Raw genomic sequence first — 18,882 nt, 5'->3', positions numbered from 1 at the left:
GTAACTAAATTATAAGTTGATTACTTGAACATTATGAGATGCCAACATATTTTATCCACATTGGTAGCAGCCATAGAGACAGACAAAGAATGAATAAATGTAAATTTGTTGGATTTTGTTTGTCTGTTTTTTAAGATAAATTTCTCCACAGAACATCCAGTATTCACCTAATATCCTTGGCTGTTGCAGTTAAATCTGATTTACTCGTACTACCACATGTAGCTGGTAGCTGGATACTTTCCTGTTGACTTCATGTTTAGACAGCCATATGTACACAATTATCTCAGCTAAGATTATCAGTGACATATGAAATGAGATCCTGACCTCCTGTGTCAACCACATCTGTGCAAAGGTTTTTCTGGGTTTTCTTTTGATGAAAAAGCATCTCCATCCAGGTAGCTGTTTCCAATAATTGCCTAGTACAGGTTTTTGAACAGCTTGCTCCTGCAGGCAGAATAGTCAACGTGTGAGGATGGAGGGAACACAGGAGGTACAGCACTTCTAGTGAGGTACTTCTACCCTGAAGGGCTCACACCCTTCTAGAGGAGGGTGAGATCCTCAAGCCAGTGTAAATCAGTTTATCTCCAGTGCTGAACAAGGTTCATGTCAGCCTTTCCTCATGGTACCTTACCAGAGTGAGTGCACTACCTTACTACATGAGGAGGAGTAGGACAGAAGGTTGAAAAGCAAAATAAAAAAAACCAGACATACAAGAAAACCACTCACACACCTTAAAATGTGTGTTTCCTGTATAATGCAGCACACACATTTAATAATGATTTGTTTCACATTGTCAGAATCAGAAAGTAAGTTTATTACTTAGTATCAAATTATGTCAAAGTCAATTTTTTAAATAAGACTAACTCCATCCACCTATTCCACTTACAATTATTAAAACGTCCTGTAATTCATACATTTTTCTCATTTACATTCTAAATGGAGACATGCATTCCATTAGCAGCGAGGCATTCTCTTTTATGTATTAATGAATTTCAGCTTGGAAAGGTAAAGACTGACAAAGTATTATGAAATTTTGTTCCTTAGTCAGAAACAGTAATGCACCTTTCCTGCAACCCTTCCATCCTCAAATATTTTTCCTGTTCTATGTGACGATGCAGCAAAAGGCTTGCATAGTCCTCTATCCCCTATCCTAGTGCTTGTTTTTGCATCTCCCATGCTGTACGAATTGATTCTCTGCTGCCTTCACCATCATTTGCTAATTGCAGGACATTTAGTTCAGAAATGCCAAAGCACCTTGAGATACACACCCACAGTTTAAGTCAACTATAAACATAAAATGGCTGCAAAACAGGCTAAGTGAAACATTCCAGCTTCCCATGCTTGTGCTTCTACATGTTCATATCCATTATTCTGGAGTCCCATTTTCGAAAAATTACAGAAAATGTGATCCGCACTACAAAGGCTCAACAGTAACACCATAACATTCAACTATACCTGCGGCACCAATGCACCTAAGCCTTTTATTATTTTTTTTGACTGGCCCTTTTCCCATCACTTGTAGTGCTAGACATAATGTTAAATAAATAACAAGCAGGAATCTTGGTACTGGAATGCCAGCACAAGGATTATGTTTAAGGATGTGATCTGTTTCTCATGTATTTCAGTTTATGTAACTGTGAGGCAAGGAAGGACCTAGCCCTGTACTTGAGAGAGAACCGAGAGAAGAAAGAAACATCCTATTGCTCTAAGAAGTAACAGATCAAATTTTAAAGAAAATTATTTCCACTCATTTACTTTTTTCTAGGAAAAAGCAGCCCCTCTTTCAATCCTTCTTTACTCAGAAAAACTCTGTATATAATACAAGTTATATTAAAATAGGCCAGCTACTAATCCAGAACAGGAGCGATGCCTCCTTAGCTGAGTATCACCTGCATAGGTACCTCGCTGATGAGGATTTGTTTTCTCCAGAGCTAGAAAGCATATACAAATTCAGATTGTGTTGTAAGTGTTCAACAATGCCTAAACACCAGTTCTGAGATTTCATTAATATTTGCATCTGTCACAAGAAGAGCAAGTCTAGCATGCACAACAGAATACATTTGAAAGGAAGAGCATAATTGAATCTAAATTCAGGAAATGAAATGAATTAAAGAATCAAATAAAACTTCATATACATAAAATATTTCCACAAATTCAATTCCAGTGTTGTTGATATAAAAGCTCTCCCTGTTTTTATTAATCAAAATAAAGAAATACCACACTCATTTCCACGAATTCAAGGAAGTAAACACACAAACATAACTGACCAAAGTGACTGCACTTACTAAACAGAAAGAAGCAGGATATGGAAATCAGATCAGACAGCTTTATCTAGTGATAAAATTAGAGTTAGCAAGATTACCAGCCTGTGTAATATGGTAGTTTCAATTACACATGCAGTGTCTTTCTAACCCCTAGTTGCTGTACCTTGAAGTAATTTATTTTTCAGTGCAGTCTAGTTTTGCTGCATGTCTTCTGCTGAGTGCTGGGTCCCAGATTTTCCTAATTCAAAACATACCAGGAACAACATTGAAAAAGCAGTGTGATTTTTTTTTTTTTCTTTTTCTTATGTTTTTTAATATATATACTATAGGAAAGGGTAAGAAGTACAAGTTTAGTGACCAAAGCCAGCAGTGGATAGGAGCTCTTTAGAACGTAATATTCATGTACCAACTCCTTTCACACTACCTGTGCCCTGAAGAATCCATCATCTGGTCCTTCAAAAAAAGGGGTGAGGGAGAGAAGTGAAGAGTGAAACTACCATAACTCACTGAAAGTACAAAATTTTTAAAGGAAAAAAAAAAAAAAAAAAGATGGGAACATTGCTGTGATCACTGCTTCCAATGATGTAGTCCTTAGGTGCAGTGTTCCGTCCATATGCTATCTCTGCTGCTCTCTCTGGAGTGTTTCTTCAAACATTTGCTCTCTCCTTATTACATGTGTACTTTTCTACATTTACACTAGCTAAAAGGTGCTAATAGCTATCACCAAGAACGGATCTGGATCCCAAAACAGTCAGAGGTATCCTTTATAAAGCTGCTAGCCTTAGTGGCCATGGTTATCTCTAACAGAAGCCATCACATCTCTTCATGTAGCTCCAGAGAGGAAACAACCTATGCTGTTGAGCTGAGCAAATTCAACAAATTAAAAAATCAATCTAGTTCCACTTGCAGCAGGACAGAGATTTAACCATTACAGAAAACGTGCAGACAGGAATAAGCGGGTCATATTTGCATCCAAAATTGTAAGGAAAGTCTAAGAGCTGGACCTGCAGAAGCACCATGACCAGAACTTGCTGAAGCACTAACCCAGCCTCAACACAGCACTAGGTACCAAGAGAACGTTTTAAACATTTGTGCTTTTCCATTCAGTGCAATTCAACTCTTGAGTCCAGAGATGAAATGAGAGGAAAAGAAAAAAGCCTTCTTGTGACTGTGAAAAAAGATCAGGCTGGACAGGAATAGGCTGTTCAACTCCAGCACACTGTGACCAAACACAAACGGTTCAGCTTCCTCACAATACATAATGCTGCCTTTGTTATAATAATTCAGCTTTCAATGCAAAGTACATTTACACAAATTTACATACAGAAAATATTCAAATGCATTTAAAGGTGTTATTAACTAATAAACCTATCTAAAATGGTATTTTAATGCACTTGCTTCTTTTATTCAGGTAGATCTCGACACAAGATATGAGTATAATAAGTAATCCAGCATAAAAATGTGTTATTCAGCATCCCTAATGAATCTGCCTGAAGGCAGATGGCTGTTTGTTGCTGGTGGGGGGCATATGAAGAGTCATAGCCAAAGAAACAGTGAGCAAGGCTACATTAAATAATACTGACAACAGAATTGCTAAGTGGGAAAACAGCTTCTCTGCTTCTATCATCAACCCCAGAGAGTTGTGGTGAATGGAGTCAAATCTGGTTGGAGGCCGGTCACTAGTGGAGTCCCCCAGGGCTCGGTACTGGGGCCGGTCCTCTTTAATATCTTTATTGATGATCTGGATGAGGGCGTCCAGTGCACCCTCAGTAAGTTTGCAGACGACACCAAGCTAAGTGCGTGTGTCGATCTGCTCGAGGGTAGGAAGGCTCTGCAGGAGGATCTGGATAGGCTGGAGCGATGGGCTGGGGTCAACTGCATGAAGTTCAACAAGGCCAAGTGCCGGGTCCTGCACCTGGGCTGCAACAACCCCAAGCAGCGCTACAGGCTGGGAGATGAGTGGCTGGAAAGCTGCCTGGCCGAGAAGGACCTGGGAGTATTGGTGGATAGTCGGCTGAATATGAGCCAGCAGTGTGCCCAGGTGGCCAAGAAGGCCAACGGCATCCTGGCCTGTATAAGAAACAGTGTGGCCAGCAGGTCTGGGGAAGTGATTGTGCCCCTGTACTCGGCTCTGGTGAGGCCGCACCTCGAGTACTGTGTTCAGTTTTGGGCCCCTCGCTACAGGAAGGACATGGACGTGCTCGAGCGAGTCCAGAGAAGAGCGACCAAGCTGGTGAGGGGTCTGGAGAACAAGTCTTACGAGGAGCGGCTGAGGGAGCTGGGCTTGTTCAGCCTGGAGAAGAGGAGGCTCAGGGGCGACCTCATCGCTCTCTATAGGTACCTTAAAGGAGGCTGTAGGGAGGTGGGGGTTGGTCTATTCTCCCACGTGCCTAGTGACAGGACGAGGGGGAATGGGCTAAAGTTGCGACAGGGGAGTTTTAGGTTGGATGTTAGGAAGTACTTCTTTACCGAAAGGGTTATTAAGCATTGGAACGGGCTGCCCAGGGAGGTGGTGGAGTCACCATCCCTGGAGGTCTTTAAAAGACGTTTAGATGTAGAGCTTAGGGATATGGTTTAGTGGAGTACTTAGTGTTAGGTCGGAGGTTGGACTCGATGATCTTGAGGTCTCTTCCAACCTAGAGAAATCTGTGAATCTGTGAATCTGTGAATCATCCTGAAGAGAATTTTGGTGTGAAGATGTCACATATCGGACACCCATTTTGTATTACTAATACTCATCTCTCACTAAATTCTGGGTAATTCAAAAGCCAGAGGCAGGACAGAGGTGGTAAGAGAGAAAGTGTCAGGAACCAAGGTGGAACAAATAATGTAGTTACTCAGAACACATTAAAGCTGACCAAGAATCTTTAGGAAAGATACAAAGGAAATTAAATCCCAAATGAGAATCCCAAATTGGAACTTTCTCAAAAAGAAAATAAACCAACAACTGGAGATTTCACAGGGGGGAAAAAAAAAAAAAAAAAGAATTACCAGGATGTATTAGAGACCAAAACAATTTTGATTGTGTAGGAACTAAGGAGCTACGACTGAGATCTAAAAAAGCTTTTAAATTAAATAATTTAAGCAGGGATTCATAAGGTTGCAAACTACTAGAGAAGACAGCCTAAGTGGAAGAGGAATCAGACTGATATTTAAGGTACGTACAGAGCCTTTCCTTACTGTCTTGGGTTCTCCAGAGGCAGAGCCACACAAGGCCCAATTTCAGAAGAATTACCTGCTAACGTGTTTCCTCGGGGGCTAACTGTCCCCCTTTATATTACAGGCGTGAGACATAACTCAAGATAGGGACTATAATGCTGATTGATTAATCAACATATTACTAACAATTAATAAATCAAATAACCTAATTAATTAAGACAACTGTTACCAATTTACATTTATATTATTGGACTTGCCATCACACGCAAATACAAAGCTACTGTTCATCACTCCTAAATCATATTATCTGCGCAGAACTACTACTGAAACACGTACCTGTCACCCTTCTCTCCCCACACCACCTAACGTTAAGGTGCAAGTTATCCCTCTTCACTTTTCCCATCCACACCAGGCCATTCTAAGGCAGACCTAACATAGTCCAGCAAGTTGTCCAAAGGGCAAGATAGTCCAGCAAGTTGTCCAGCATCCCGGTGGCCACAGGTCTGTGGGACAGCTACTCTACCATCTGTAGAAGTTCATGCTCCTGCTGCTGGAAAATCTGCCCACCTTTGTTCTTTACCTGATTTTTACTTTGTTTTCTTTCTTTTTTTTTCCCCTCCATTTCTGAATGCAGTTTTGTACCTCATTTTCTGCACCCAATTTCTTCCCAAATGAACAACCCACTCCTGATTACTTCTATTCCATTGGTCCCAGTGGGTGGCCTTGCAACTCATCCCCCTCTACAGCTGCCTAGTTCACATCAGTTACTTTCAGTTTACACATCCTCTAAGACAAAACACTGTACTTGAGCCTTGATAACCAGTTAAATACAAGCACTTTCCTATCTATGGCATGAAGAGTGTGTGTATGACAGCAAGATGTTTTTCCAGACTATTTTCATTCTCATACACCATCCTGTTCTCACTTAGCTTAGAATCACAGACCAGTTTGGGTTGGAAGGGTCCTTAAAGACCACACAATTCCACACATACACTCCACCATGGGCAGGGACACCTCCTCCCAGGCTGCCCAAAGCCCCATTCAGCCTGGCTTTAAACACCTCCAGGGATGGGGCATCCACAATCTCTCTGGGCAGCCTGTGCCAGTGCCTCACTGCCCTCTGAGTGAAGAATTTCCTCCTGACATCTCATCTAAATCTCCCCTCTTTTATTTAAAGCCATTCCCCCTCGTCCTATCACTCCACTCCCTGACACAGAGTCCCTCCACAGCTTTTCTGTAAGCTCCCTTTAGCTACCGGAAGGCCACAACGAGGTCACTCTGGAGCCTTCTCTTCTCCAAGCTGAACATCCCCAGCTCTCTCAGCCTTTCTTCATTGGAGAGGTGCTCCAGCCCTCTGATCAACTTTGTGGCCCTCCTTTGGACCTGCTCTAACAGCCCCACATCCTTCTGGTGCTGAAGGCCCCAGACCTGGACACAGCACTCCAGGTGGGGCCTCACAAGGGCAGAGGAGACGGGGACAATCACCTCCCTCTCCCTGCTGGTCACCCCTCTGTTGATGCAGCCCTGGGCCTGGCCCCTGATGCAGACCTGGGCCTGGCCTTCTGGGCAGCAAGCACACACTGCTGGCTCACGTTGAGTTTTTCATCTACCAGAACCCCCAAGTCCTTCTCTGCAGGGCTGCTTTCAGTGAGTTCTCCCAGTCTGTACTCATGGCTGGGATTGCCCTGACCCAGGTGCAGCACCTTGCACTTGGACCTGTTGAACCTCACTGGGTTCACATGGGCCCTCTTCTCAAGCTTGTTGAGGTCCCTTTGGATGGCATCCCTTCCTTCATCTGCAAAGTTGCTGAGGGTGTGCTTGATCCCATTGTCCATGGATATTAAACAGCACCGGTCCCAAGAAAGATTCCTGAGGGACACTGCTCATCACTGACCTCCACCTGGACATAGAGTCATTGACCACCACTCTCTGGCTGCGGCCTTCGAGACAATTCCTTATCCACTGAATGGTCTCCACCCTTCAAAATCCATCTCTCTCCAATTTAAAGATAAGGATGTTGTGTGGGACTGTGTCAGCTGACAGGTTCTTTAACATGTTCTTTGGACAACCTCCGTGTTTCCTGCAGAGACCTTACAATACAAGACCTGGTATTCCAAGAGCCCATCTTTCTCATGTGGGGTGACTTAAAGAGATCTAAGTGAGGACAAACTCCAGAGGGCACATGACCAAATGAATCATTTGTGAAACAGACAAACAGAAATAGCCCAGCTCCAATGTGGTTTCAGAACATAGAAATCAAGTCAACTTAAATTCAAAAAGATGAAATTCAAAGAGGAAACAAACATTGATTTGCTCTTATTCCCATACGCTCCAAATAAAGTTGACAGAGCATTGTTAACTATGTTTTGTATTTCTTGGCAGTAAAACGAAGCACTGTGTAGAGATAATATCCAATGCCAGTTGTACCAATGCCTGAAGGAAACAGCACAAGCAGAGCTGACTGCTTTGAGCAGGGAGCTATTTTCACTCTCTTACACTTCTGGTGCCTGAGCTAGTGTGAGTGAGCATGCTTAGAGAGGGAAATTGTCCCACAGGAGGCATATTTTAGGGAAGGGAAAGTTTTAGGTATGATGTGAAACATCACAGTTAACATTCACAGGGTTTTGACTGCAGATAGTTAACTCGCTAGCCACAAAGATCCATCAATCATCACAACATACCCCTCCGATCCATCATCATTCTTGACAGCAGGTGGAAGTTTGTTGTTGGAATTAGCAGTCCGTCTCCCCTCACTTCAGAGATCACTTCCTTCCAGCACGGTCTCAGCGTCTGTAGAGCAAGGCAGCATTAATATATTTTTCTCCCTCCTGATACTGAGCAGCCTATGATTAATCACACTGGCACCGGATCCTATTCTGATGAGAAAAGTAAGCTAAGCATTACTTATTTTCCTAAATATGTTAGGCATTTACAATGTGTTTTTAACAGCTTTCCAGTTGATACGCTGAACTTGTGTGACACTGGTTTGAATTAAGGCAAAGCAAAATGGCAACAGCTTAGTATGTGGAGATCTGCTGGCCATTTCTAAGCCCATACCAGGCTCCAGAAGAAACATTAAAATAATTATTTTCTCCTTTTCTTCTAAAATCTGCTCTCAGTACAAACCAGAACTCTATTACCATTCCAGATAACATTCCATTGGCGCTTGCTTCTTGCATGTAATTAGCCTGTTCACGATGTGCTGGTGACATGGTTTAATTTAACACTTTCTGATAAAGAAGTTCAGCTGTCAGAACTGTTTGGAATTTTTTTTTAGCATTGAACTGGGCTGCAATCTCTGACTGCTTGGCCATTTTTTAATTCCTATGTTCTGCAAAATAAAGCCTTTTTCATTAGTGAGCTCAGGGCCCTTCAGCTGGGACATCTGCCCTCCTGTCTCCTCAGGCAAACAACAGCACCCTAAGAGATTTTTTTCCAAACATTCAAATTTTAACTCATTCATTAAAGTCAGATTCCACCACCACTACTCCTTATCACCATTTTTAATGCAATTAAGTGATTTGATACTCTTTTACCCGGTTGTTGACTAATTCCCAGTTCACCATCCTGTAATATTTAGCAATTGTCTCAAAGCACTGTATCATGTGCAGAATCTCATGAGGAATTCAGACGCTATAATTTTATTACCAGTTTCTTAATGAAAGCAGAACATCAGACTGAAGCTAATCTATTCTGTTGACACAACAAGCTTCAAACTCCTGGCTTACTCTTTCCTAATCAGAAGCCTAATCAAATTTTACTTGTTAATATGATCTGATTATTAACCTGCTCAGGAAGGAATTATCTTTTTTTCAGTTTTTCAAGTCAGGACCCTCCTGGGCTCACTGCATAAATCTAGACAGTGACAAATGGTGGTACAGAGCACCTGCCATCCTGTTTTGCTGGGATGTGGCTTCGTCACCTCTTAAATAATGAGTATGAAGGAGCAAAAGCCCAGCAAACATCATGCCTGTGTCAAGACAAGGGTGCTTCCATAGACTGCACTCCTTGCTCTCAGGCAGGGCAGGGCTACACTTAGCATCCCCCACACCAGTCCCCTGTCTGATGGAGCTGCAGGTCTCCCTCACATGCATCTGGCAGAGGAGGCGTGTGTTGGATTACAGCCTGCTCCTCTAACCTCCCTCCCCCATGAGACAAGGTTATTGCTGCTTCCTCTGCGGCTGGCAGCTATTACTTAACTGCCAGCTGTGCTCATCTTTGCCTCCCTGCCTCTCCCTGCGCTAAAGCGCTGATAAAGCTGAGGTGTATTCGAGGGCAAGCAGCCTCTTGCTTTGCACGGCAGCACGACAACATCCTACTCTTCAGTACAGCACCTGGCTGCAATGAGGTGGCTGGGGGTCAGGGACGAGGAGGGAACCTTGAGAAGATTGCATCTGAAGGGAAGATGGGGTGAAACGTTACAGAGCACCAGTGGAAGACACGTCCGAGAAAAGGGGTGCAGGTGACAAAAAGCAAAGGAGGGGGAAATGCATTCCAGAGAAATGGGAGAGAGCATGGAGAGCTGGGAGAGCATGGAATGGATATCCGAAAGAGCAGACTAAACGTGCAAGTTCACAGGCTGGAAAGAAAAGGAAGGCTGGTGAAAGAGAAAACAGGGCAGGGAAAGAGCATGAGTAAACAGTAGCAACCGTTGGCAAGACACTGAAACACTACTGAGAAAGGACATGTAGCTCTTCAAAGGATAGGCACGGAATGACAAGCACCAGACAAAAAAAAGACAGGTTATCTGAAGAAGATGAACATCCTCAACATTTCCTTGTTTTGTACACACGCTTTTCAAAAAATATTCTACACTGAGAACATGCATTAGATTTGTATTTGCAAAGAAGCATTAGAATGAAAAGAGAAAAGGGGAGGGAAAGCTGGAACAGGAAAAAAAATGCCTAGTGATTTCTACCTTGTGCTCCCAATTTCCACTGGCAGGCATTCAGAATGGATGAGGTGACTTTTTAGAACTTGTATTGAGTCCATGCTACTACCTGGAGATTGAGGGAGAAAGGGTTTGAACATTTCTGAAAAATGTGCACTTCTTCAGAGTACAATCCCTCAAAAAGAGGTAGCAGAGACTAGAGTGAAATAAATTATAACATGTTCCCTCCACCACATAGTAACAAAGATAAGCTTTCCGTAAAAAAATACTTGATACTTTTTTTTGGGGGGGGGGGAAGGAAAATGAGTAAACAAATCCATCTGATGATAGATGGATGTCACCATGGATAGCTCAGGAAACAAAGTATTAGGAAATCATTCTAATTACTGTGAATCTTAGTAGATTTAAGCATTCAGGGGTCATCTATCAAAATTAAAGCATGATGTGATTAGAGAACTGCATTAGGACAGGATCCATCTTGCATTACAAGGGAGCTTTCCAAAATTAAAAACAACATACAGGGAAAAATGTCATTCCTTTGAGCTTTTGCAGAGATCTTAGACAACTTGTAATTAATATGCATGCACAATGACTTGCAACATGGTGGGTAATATCACTGTCATGTGCCTTTTTAAAACTTGGTAATTTTAATGCCATTTTTTATTAATATGATTAATGCAAGCTAGTTTGCGTAGATGGGAAAGAACAGAAGCAAATCACAGTTAGCTGTCAGCCTCATTTAAATTCAGATTGGTAGGAATATATACTGCTCTCTGGCCTAAGATATCAAATGGAAAGAAGAAGAGAAGAAAAATAAAATACTCAGAGAAATTGAACCGTTACTTACAGAAGAGGGTCAGATGTTGTCACCCACATAAGGAAACTTGTTCAACCATACTTTGGGACATAATCATACCTTCTGCAGAATGCCAAGATAATGGATAAGGACTTCAAATGAATTTTAATAAAAGACAATAGTATACAGGCTGTAACTGAGTTTTACGTTAACAAATACTCTCCAATAGTGAGCTGGAAAATTAGAGGGGCAGCTTAATCCACACTGCCTTGATTTAGGCTCATCACACTCACAAAACATCCACTTACGAGAAATGAATCTTTTTTCTATAATTTGAGACCTCATTATAAACAAGCATGTGCTACTGTGGCTCGAACTCAAGGCAAACGGAGACAGAAGTGATTGGCATCTCTGAAAGCCAAACTCAGATTAAAAACTTGTAGGGGATCTTTTCAATTTGGCCGTTGTCCTTCTGTTATTCATAAAATCATAGAATCACAAAATGGTTTGGGTTGGCAGGGACCTTAAAGACCACTCAGTTCCACCCCCCTGCCATGGGCAGGGACACGTCCCACCAGACCAGATTGCTCAAAGCCCCATCCAGCCTGGCCTTGAACAGCACTAGAACAAAGGTGATCTGAATGTGGGCTGCAAGTCTATAGGCAGCTTGCTGGGACAATTAAAATCCACCTTGCAGCACTGCTCCAAGTCACCTCTTCTCCTGTAGCTGTGTTCTCTCTCAATACACCCACAGCTCCTCTCCCCTCTGCTGCTTACCATGGTGCAGGAATGGAGTAGATGTCTTGTGCAAGCAAGCAATCCTGCAGAAAGTCCCATTTGTCTTATGTTTGCTACACATCTGAAGAACTGCTGCTATGCGTGCAGAGCCAGCCCTATATTTCAGGTACTGTTTTATTTCAGGGTTTGCTATATATATATGCAGTAAGTCCTCTAAACTCAGAAGGACATGTCCTTCACGTCCTCCTGTTCACACACACACATGAAGTGTGGATTGAATGTGCAGGGGACTGGATTTTTCAGAAAAGCTGTGTGCAGGGCCACGTATACACAGTGCCTGGCCTAGGCAGATGTGCTCAACTCAGCACATCGAGAAGTTCCTTCAGAGGACACAGTTATCTCCTTGTTTTATAGGACATGGCCTTTTAGTAAGACTTCGGTCAAACAGTTTTGAAGTCAAGGCGAGGAAATCACTATCCATATATTCAACCAATTATGAATTTTGACTTTTTTTTTTTTTCACAGAGAGAAAGCTGAAAGAGTGAAATGAAACCACTGTTGAAGTGAGAGACCACCTGGGTACAGGTGAGCACTAGAAATCTTGTACCTGTATTAAATTTAGGTAAGCCAGACAGTCAAGGTTTAGAAAGTGCAGGCCTCTGGATAAGGTTAACTGCACTAGAAAATCTGTACCTTGGTGCTAAACCGTGTTCAGAAAAGCTAAGCATCCACCTATGAACTAGGTGGACTATGGCCTAACTGGACTCCTTTTGCTTTTATTATTATTATTATTATATTTTTATTAACAAGAACAATCACAAGCAGGATTACTATTCTGCCCACCTCAGCCTCCTACTTATTTATCTTCTGTCTGATCTCCATCCTGGAAAGCCTCTCTCCAGCTAGTCTTTCTCCTTTCCTCATAGGAAGCGAAACAAAAAGAACCTGTCTTTCACTAAAAGCCTTTTCTGCCTGCCATTAAATTCCCTTTAAAGCATTTCAATGGCCTATAGATCTTTCCCACCAGCTTCAAGTATTTGCTATAATTTTACTCTTTATTATCTCTGCTGTTTCAGTTCTCCCTTTTCCATCTTCAATCTGGCTTTAATTGACCACTGTCTCCCAGAAAGTTTTTGGTCTTGTGGCCACAGATTTGGGAAGGGATGTCTTCCAGTTTTCCTTAAGTATGTGATTGGCACAGGTAACTAGACAAGAGGAGGAGGAAAGTACTGTGTTCTTGCTTGGTGGGCACCCGCTTACTGCTGAGGAAAAGATTCCAGTTACTGAGGGTGCAAATAATTCCAACGTTGTGTTGTCAGGAATGATAGCACCGAGGGCACAAACAGCACCTTCTGCAGCAGACAGAAACCAAAGCAGCTGCAGAGTCAATCTTCCACCAGAGCACATTTAAAGCAAATTTCCATGGCAGAGTCAAAACACCACCACCGCTGCACTCAGCCAATGCACAAGACTGTTTTTAAAAATAAATTAAATAGTGCAGATGTCCCAGGAAAGAGGTGGCACAGGATTACACAGAATTTCCATGTAACAGCAACCAGCTGGAATCCTCCCCTGTTGAGTAACAACCAAGTTGTTACAAGGTATGTAACTTCAAAGCATTTAAACGTACCACATTTCATTACAAAACGTAAGATTTGCTAAGAAGTGGGTGAAAAAAGACACCTCCTCCCCCCCCCTTAAATTTCCCCATCCCTATAATTATTCCTTCTTCTGTAACATCATTTCTCTGCGCTAGTGCAACCTGCAAGCTCTTACACATTTGAGCTGGTTTTCATATGTCTAATAAATTGGCCCCTGCTTAAAGTGGACCTACTTGTCATTAACACAGTCACTGTGGAGAAAATCACTAAGCCAGGTAGATGAGTTTGTCATTTGTATGCTCTGACTCACCTCAAGAAAACAGCTAGCACCTTAGCCTTTCTGGCACCCATGCTTTATTACAACCCATACAGTATGCTAACATTTTCATTCTCATTTAAATAAATAAATAAATAAATAAGTAAATAAATGAGAACCTCCTCTTTAACAAGGGACCAAGACCAGTAGGTTAAACCTGCTCCCAGAGATGCCACAACACACACAGCGCCCCTCTACCCATTTTCCTGGAATTTTGGTTCACGTGGGAGAAGACTAGGGTAAGCACCAGGTCTGGTACAAGGAATAATATGGGAATTCTTGCCCAGTCAATTGCACTTCCCTCTAATTTGTAGCCTCCCTTCAAGAAACATGGAAACAAGACATTTTAAGTTGATAAAAGCAGTCACATTGGTGGCGCCTCACACAGCAGCCTTCATTTGGAGTCAACACAGACCAGTGGATGCCTGATCCACTGCAACTGTACAGCCCACACTCAGCAGCTCTTCTGCTGCTCACTTCTTACCACAAACCACAGCATGCCTTTTTCCTGAAACTCCCCTAAGAGTCTACTTAACTTAAGTTGACACATTGCACGTGTTCACAGCCTGAGATGCCTGCAATCAAGACATTTTGTCAATAGATTAGGAGTTACCATTCAGCGTCAAGAACATTGAAAAGATGAGAGCGCTATGGATGCATGCAGACAAGTGTGAGTCCAACAAAGTGTGAGTCTTTTTGTAGTGTTACAACTACAAAAGATACAAGCCACTGACATATTTAAAAGCTTAAGATTCTCAATACTGTATAGATATTTGACCAGCCAGACAAGAAATGGCTGCACTTAGAGCAACACTTACATAGCTGGCCAGGTAGCTAAAGGAAGCCAGGTACTTCAGCTTCTTTTGTTGGCAAAAACAGCTGAAGAACAGATAGCAAACAGCTTCTAATGACATGGCAGCTACTCACGGTGGAAGAAAGAAGCAGCAATAAAGAAGAAAAGCATTTCTGCAGCTGAATGTTCCTAGGCAATGAACATTGTAAAGGAGGAGGAAGTTCATAGTACGATGTGCCAGGATCTTGCAGAAATGGGCACGAGCTCTCATCAGGTGTGGTACTCATGCTGCAATAGCCAGCAAGCATGTGAACACAAGATATCAAAATTTATCGAGGAAAGTCTGAACCACACAGGAATAGTTTCCTAATGAGCAAAGAAAAGGGAGGAGGGAAGCTTAGAGAATATATAAGATGAACCAAGATGAAAAAAGTGCAGCATGAGAATGAAGAAGTTGAGGGGAGGACAGCAGGACAGCAGGAGATAGCTGTAAGAGTATAATTCAAAAATGTGCACATGCTGTTACTGAGAGTGGGACTGGAAGAGAGAATGAAGATACTAAGAAAGATCCTCAAAAGGTAAGAAGAGTTTTCCCACTGCCACATTCCAGGTGCCTGCAAATTAAATCTAGCTGTATTCCACAAACATCTGCAAAGGTACCTCATCATGGTACAAAATCTTCCTGTGTTGAAATTTCCATGCTACCTTTCACAGTTGCCAATATACAGTGCCCATCAAGCAATTAATTTTCTTGTTCTCCCCTACATGTCTATTTTCTCAGCTTTTGTCTCCTCTTATTCCTGTTTTATCCTACAATAGGATGTTAATGTATGTCTCCACCTTACACTAGAGGGAAAATTATTGGTAGAGAACCTGGCCTTTTATTATGCAGTCTCCATTTGTACAGTATCTAGTTCGACAGGGGGCTGACTCACCACTGTAACAACAGCATTTGTTCTCAATCAGATAAACAGCTAGAATGATAGCAACATATTTTTCTTTTTTTTGTGTTTTCTCTATCCTCTGCAAGATGAGAAAAAACAGCAAACTAAAAATAACTACATTGAAGTGTCAGCATCCTGACAGTTTCTTATTCATGGGGCTTCACATTTTCTAGGAAAAAAAATCTCTTGATTTTGAGGTAGCAGAAGCTTGCTTGAGGTAATGCCAGGGTCGAATAAAAAGCAAAAAATGTTTCATTATATCATGAAAAAATTAATAGAAGCAAGTACATTGATTAATTAGAGCATAAGTCCCTTCTAATGGCTTTATCCCAGATCATCAGCTTCTAATTGTCTTTCATTTCAAGCCATGAGGTCTTTGGCACATGTACCTTAATTATATCTATCTGATTTTTAAATCAATAGAAGTGAAGGACAGATGTGCCTTCGTTGACGTAGTGTTTCAGTAGAAGTCTGACAAGCAGAAACTTATAGTAAGAGAGTCCTAAGTGCTTTAACAAGGTACGTTCAGAAAATCTGAGATCCCTTAATTACACTGCAGATTTGTCTGGATCCACTTCTACATGAAGCTTTCTGCCCTCCTATGGCCTTTATACACTGAAGTATTTGAAAGTAAAACAATCTGACACCAATACAAACAAAAACAGACAAACAATCAAATTTACACAATTGATACAGTGTTAAAATGACAATTGCCGTATCAGCTCATGGGAACATATTACAATTAGAGGAGAACTGATTTTGTTCTGTAATAAAAAGAATGTATTACTGGGTAGAAGTGCTAAGATAAAGATGTTCAGCGTACATCTGAACACAAAGACAGATATTGAAACATGTTTTTCTTCCTTTTAATGCAGGCTATTCCAGTATGATCTATGAAGAACTTTTGTCTCTGATACAACCGCAAAACAGTGTTCCTGGACACACAGTTACATGTTTTTCTCTTTTCTCTCAGCTTCAATTTAACACCTTTATCAAGCAAGAACTTTTTTTTTTTTTTAACCTCCTTTCCCTTTGAGCAGTCTCTCTTTCTCCTTTTATTTCCCCACCATTAATATGCAGAAGGACATCCTTGTGCCATTCAGCTCTAGCCTGCTGTTCCTCCTTACACCACAGCAAGTGCTTCATGAGGAACTTTCTCTGAGCACCGCTGACTCTTTATTCCTGCACAGTGGGAATGTAGACAGCACTGCTACTTGCATCACATACAGAAAAAATGGGAAAAAAAGGAAGAGAACCACTTAGAACAGAGAAAGAGAGAGAATAATTAAGGGAGAAAGGAAACAAACTGTAGGCACCCATGAGATAAGAAGCCCTCTTTATTGGCTCACATGAAGTTTGCTTTCCCAGCACAGGGAGGCAAATGCATTTCTTTTCACCTGCCCTTTGAACTATCCATATAAATTCCTGTTAACACATGATGGTTTGACTACTCCTTTAAATTTAACTCATCAAATTTTGTCATGCAAAATGATAAATGATCCACAATCACCAAAGAGAAAGCTTGGACAAACAGCAAAACTGATCCTGCAATGCTTTGTGGCGTTGTTTGTAGTCAAGTCTAGCACCCTTTGATCACAGCACCATTGTAGAAAGGTCGAATTTCTTATTCTCTTGACAAACCAAGCCCGGGTGTTTTGCAGCTTCCAGTAGGTCTTCTCCAGCACCATGTAAAAAGCCAACCTCCACTTTCATAAGTATAAATAAATGAGTCACACTTATGATGCATATTTAAATTCCCATCATCATACAATTAGGCTACAACTATGCCTCTCAAGAAATAACATACTCTTACAGCATAAACAAAAGATCAGTAAAATGACTGCTTGCCACAGGGACACTGCTTTACAACCAAAAGATATTCCCCTCTGCGTGAGTCCTGGTATCACCACTCCTAAAATGGCTTTCAAAGCATTTTGAAAAACATGTGCACCAACTCCTGTAGGCACCCCACACATACCAAACTACAAATTAATCTGACAGAGCTTCCATAAATAAGCCAGGTCCCCCCTCCCTAATTGGGAAGGGAATGCGAAAACTCATTAGAAACCATGGATTTTACTCAACAGAGTTTAAAGATGAAGAACATCAAGGTAAAGGATTGAAAATAATGGCCAACTCTCCACTCAAAGCTGCACAACCAAACAGTGCCATTATCTTTCCCTGATATTTTTAGCGTCAGTTGCAAATTCCAACTTCTCTCTAACTCAAAGGCACATCCTAGCAAGGTTTCCTGCTGTCAGGATATGGCTTTGTAAAACCAGTCCCTTGGTTTGAATAAGGCCCGATTCATTGGTGCAAACATAGCAGGCAAACAAGTGCCAAAGTCTTAAGGACTTTACTCTTGTTTCTTATTCTCTAATCTAAGAAAGCCCACTGTCATCGCAGCTTCAACTTAGCTGACATGCAGCCCAGAGATCAGGCAAGCATTTCTAAGCTTATTATGGGCTGTTTTTTTCCCCTGGAGTCTCCTTCTCTCTACATTTTATTCACTGGACATGTAAATGAAGCATTGTCCAATTTGTTCCTGAGTTTCTTACACAAATGCAGAAGTGTTCTCCTGTGTACATTTGTAAACTAGTCTAGTGGCCTGGCTCACAAACTTCTGCAGCCTCTCTATGAGTTTGTGTGTTAAAACTGAAATACACATAAATCATATCTTTTGAGTGATAAAACTCAAACAGGCTTTACTAGTATCACAGAAAATAGCCTGTCCTCTACAGTTTAGAGAGGCATAGACAGACAGAACTAGAAAGAGAGAATCTCCCTTCTTTCTTTCTCCCCATCTGCCCTCCACACTCTGGAATGGCGGCCAAGGGCACTATTACGGTATTTCTGAGATAAAGATTTTAAAAATTTGATACTAAAAGCAGCTACTGAATTTAGGCACACAAATAATTTTAGATGCTCCAAGTGAGACATTTTAAAATATTTTGCATGATCAGGAAGCCACTTTTGAAACTTGACCATGTGAAAGTGAGGTATTCCAATTGACACCCCCTCCCAACTGCATTCTATTTGTGCAATAATAATTTTCAGCATGCCCGCTGGCTGTATGAACTAATACCAACGAGTATAAAACACAACCACATAACACAACTGCTCTGCAGTTGGAAAATGTTTTCTGCCACCACTTTGACAAGTGAAACACAGATTTCAATACTGAGAAAGTAATTTAACCTTCATTTCAAAGAATAACTTCTTCCAAGTTCTGCATGGAAGAAGAATGAATGCATAACTGGACTGCAGACTACTGGCACTCAGTACAGTAGAAAGTATCACCCTTAATACTGTGTAAGGCTTAAATTGATATTCCTGTAACACACAATTCCAGCCCCAAATGAAACGCACCCTCTGTGACT

The sequence above is a fragment of the Anser anser genome (genome assembly GCF_964211835.1).
Source record: "Anser anser genome assembly, chromosome: 1".
NCBI lineage: Eukaryota > Metazoa > Chordata > Aves > Anseriformes > Anatidae > Anser > Anser anser.
This window is presented reverse-complemented; position numbering follows the sequence as displayed.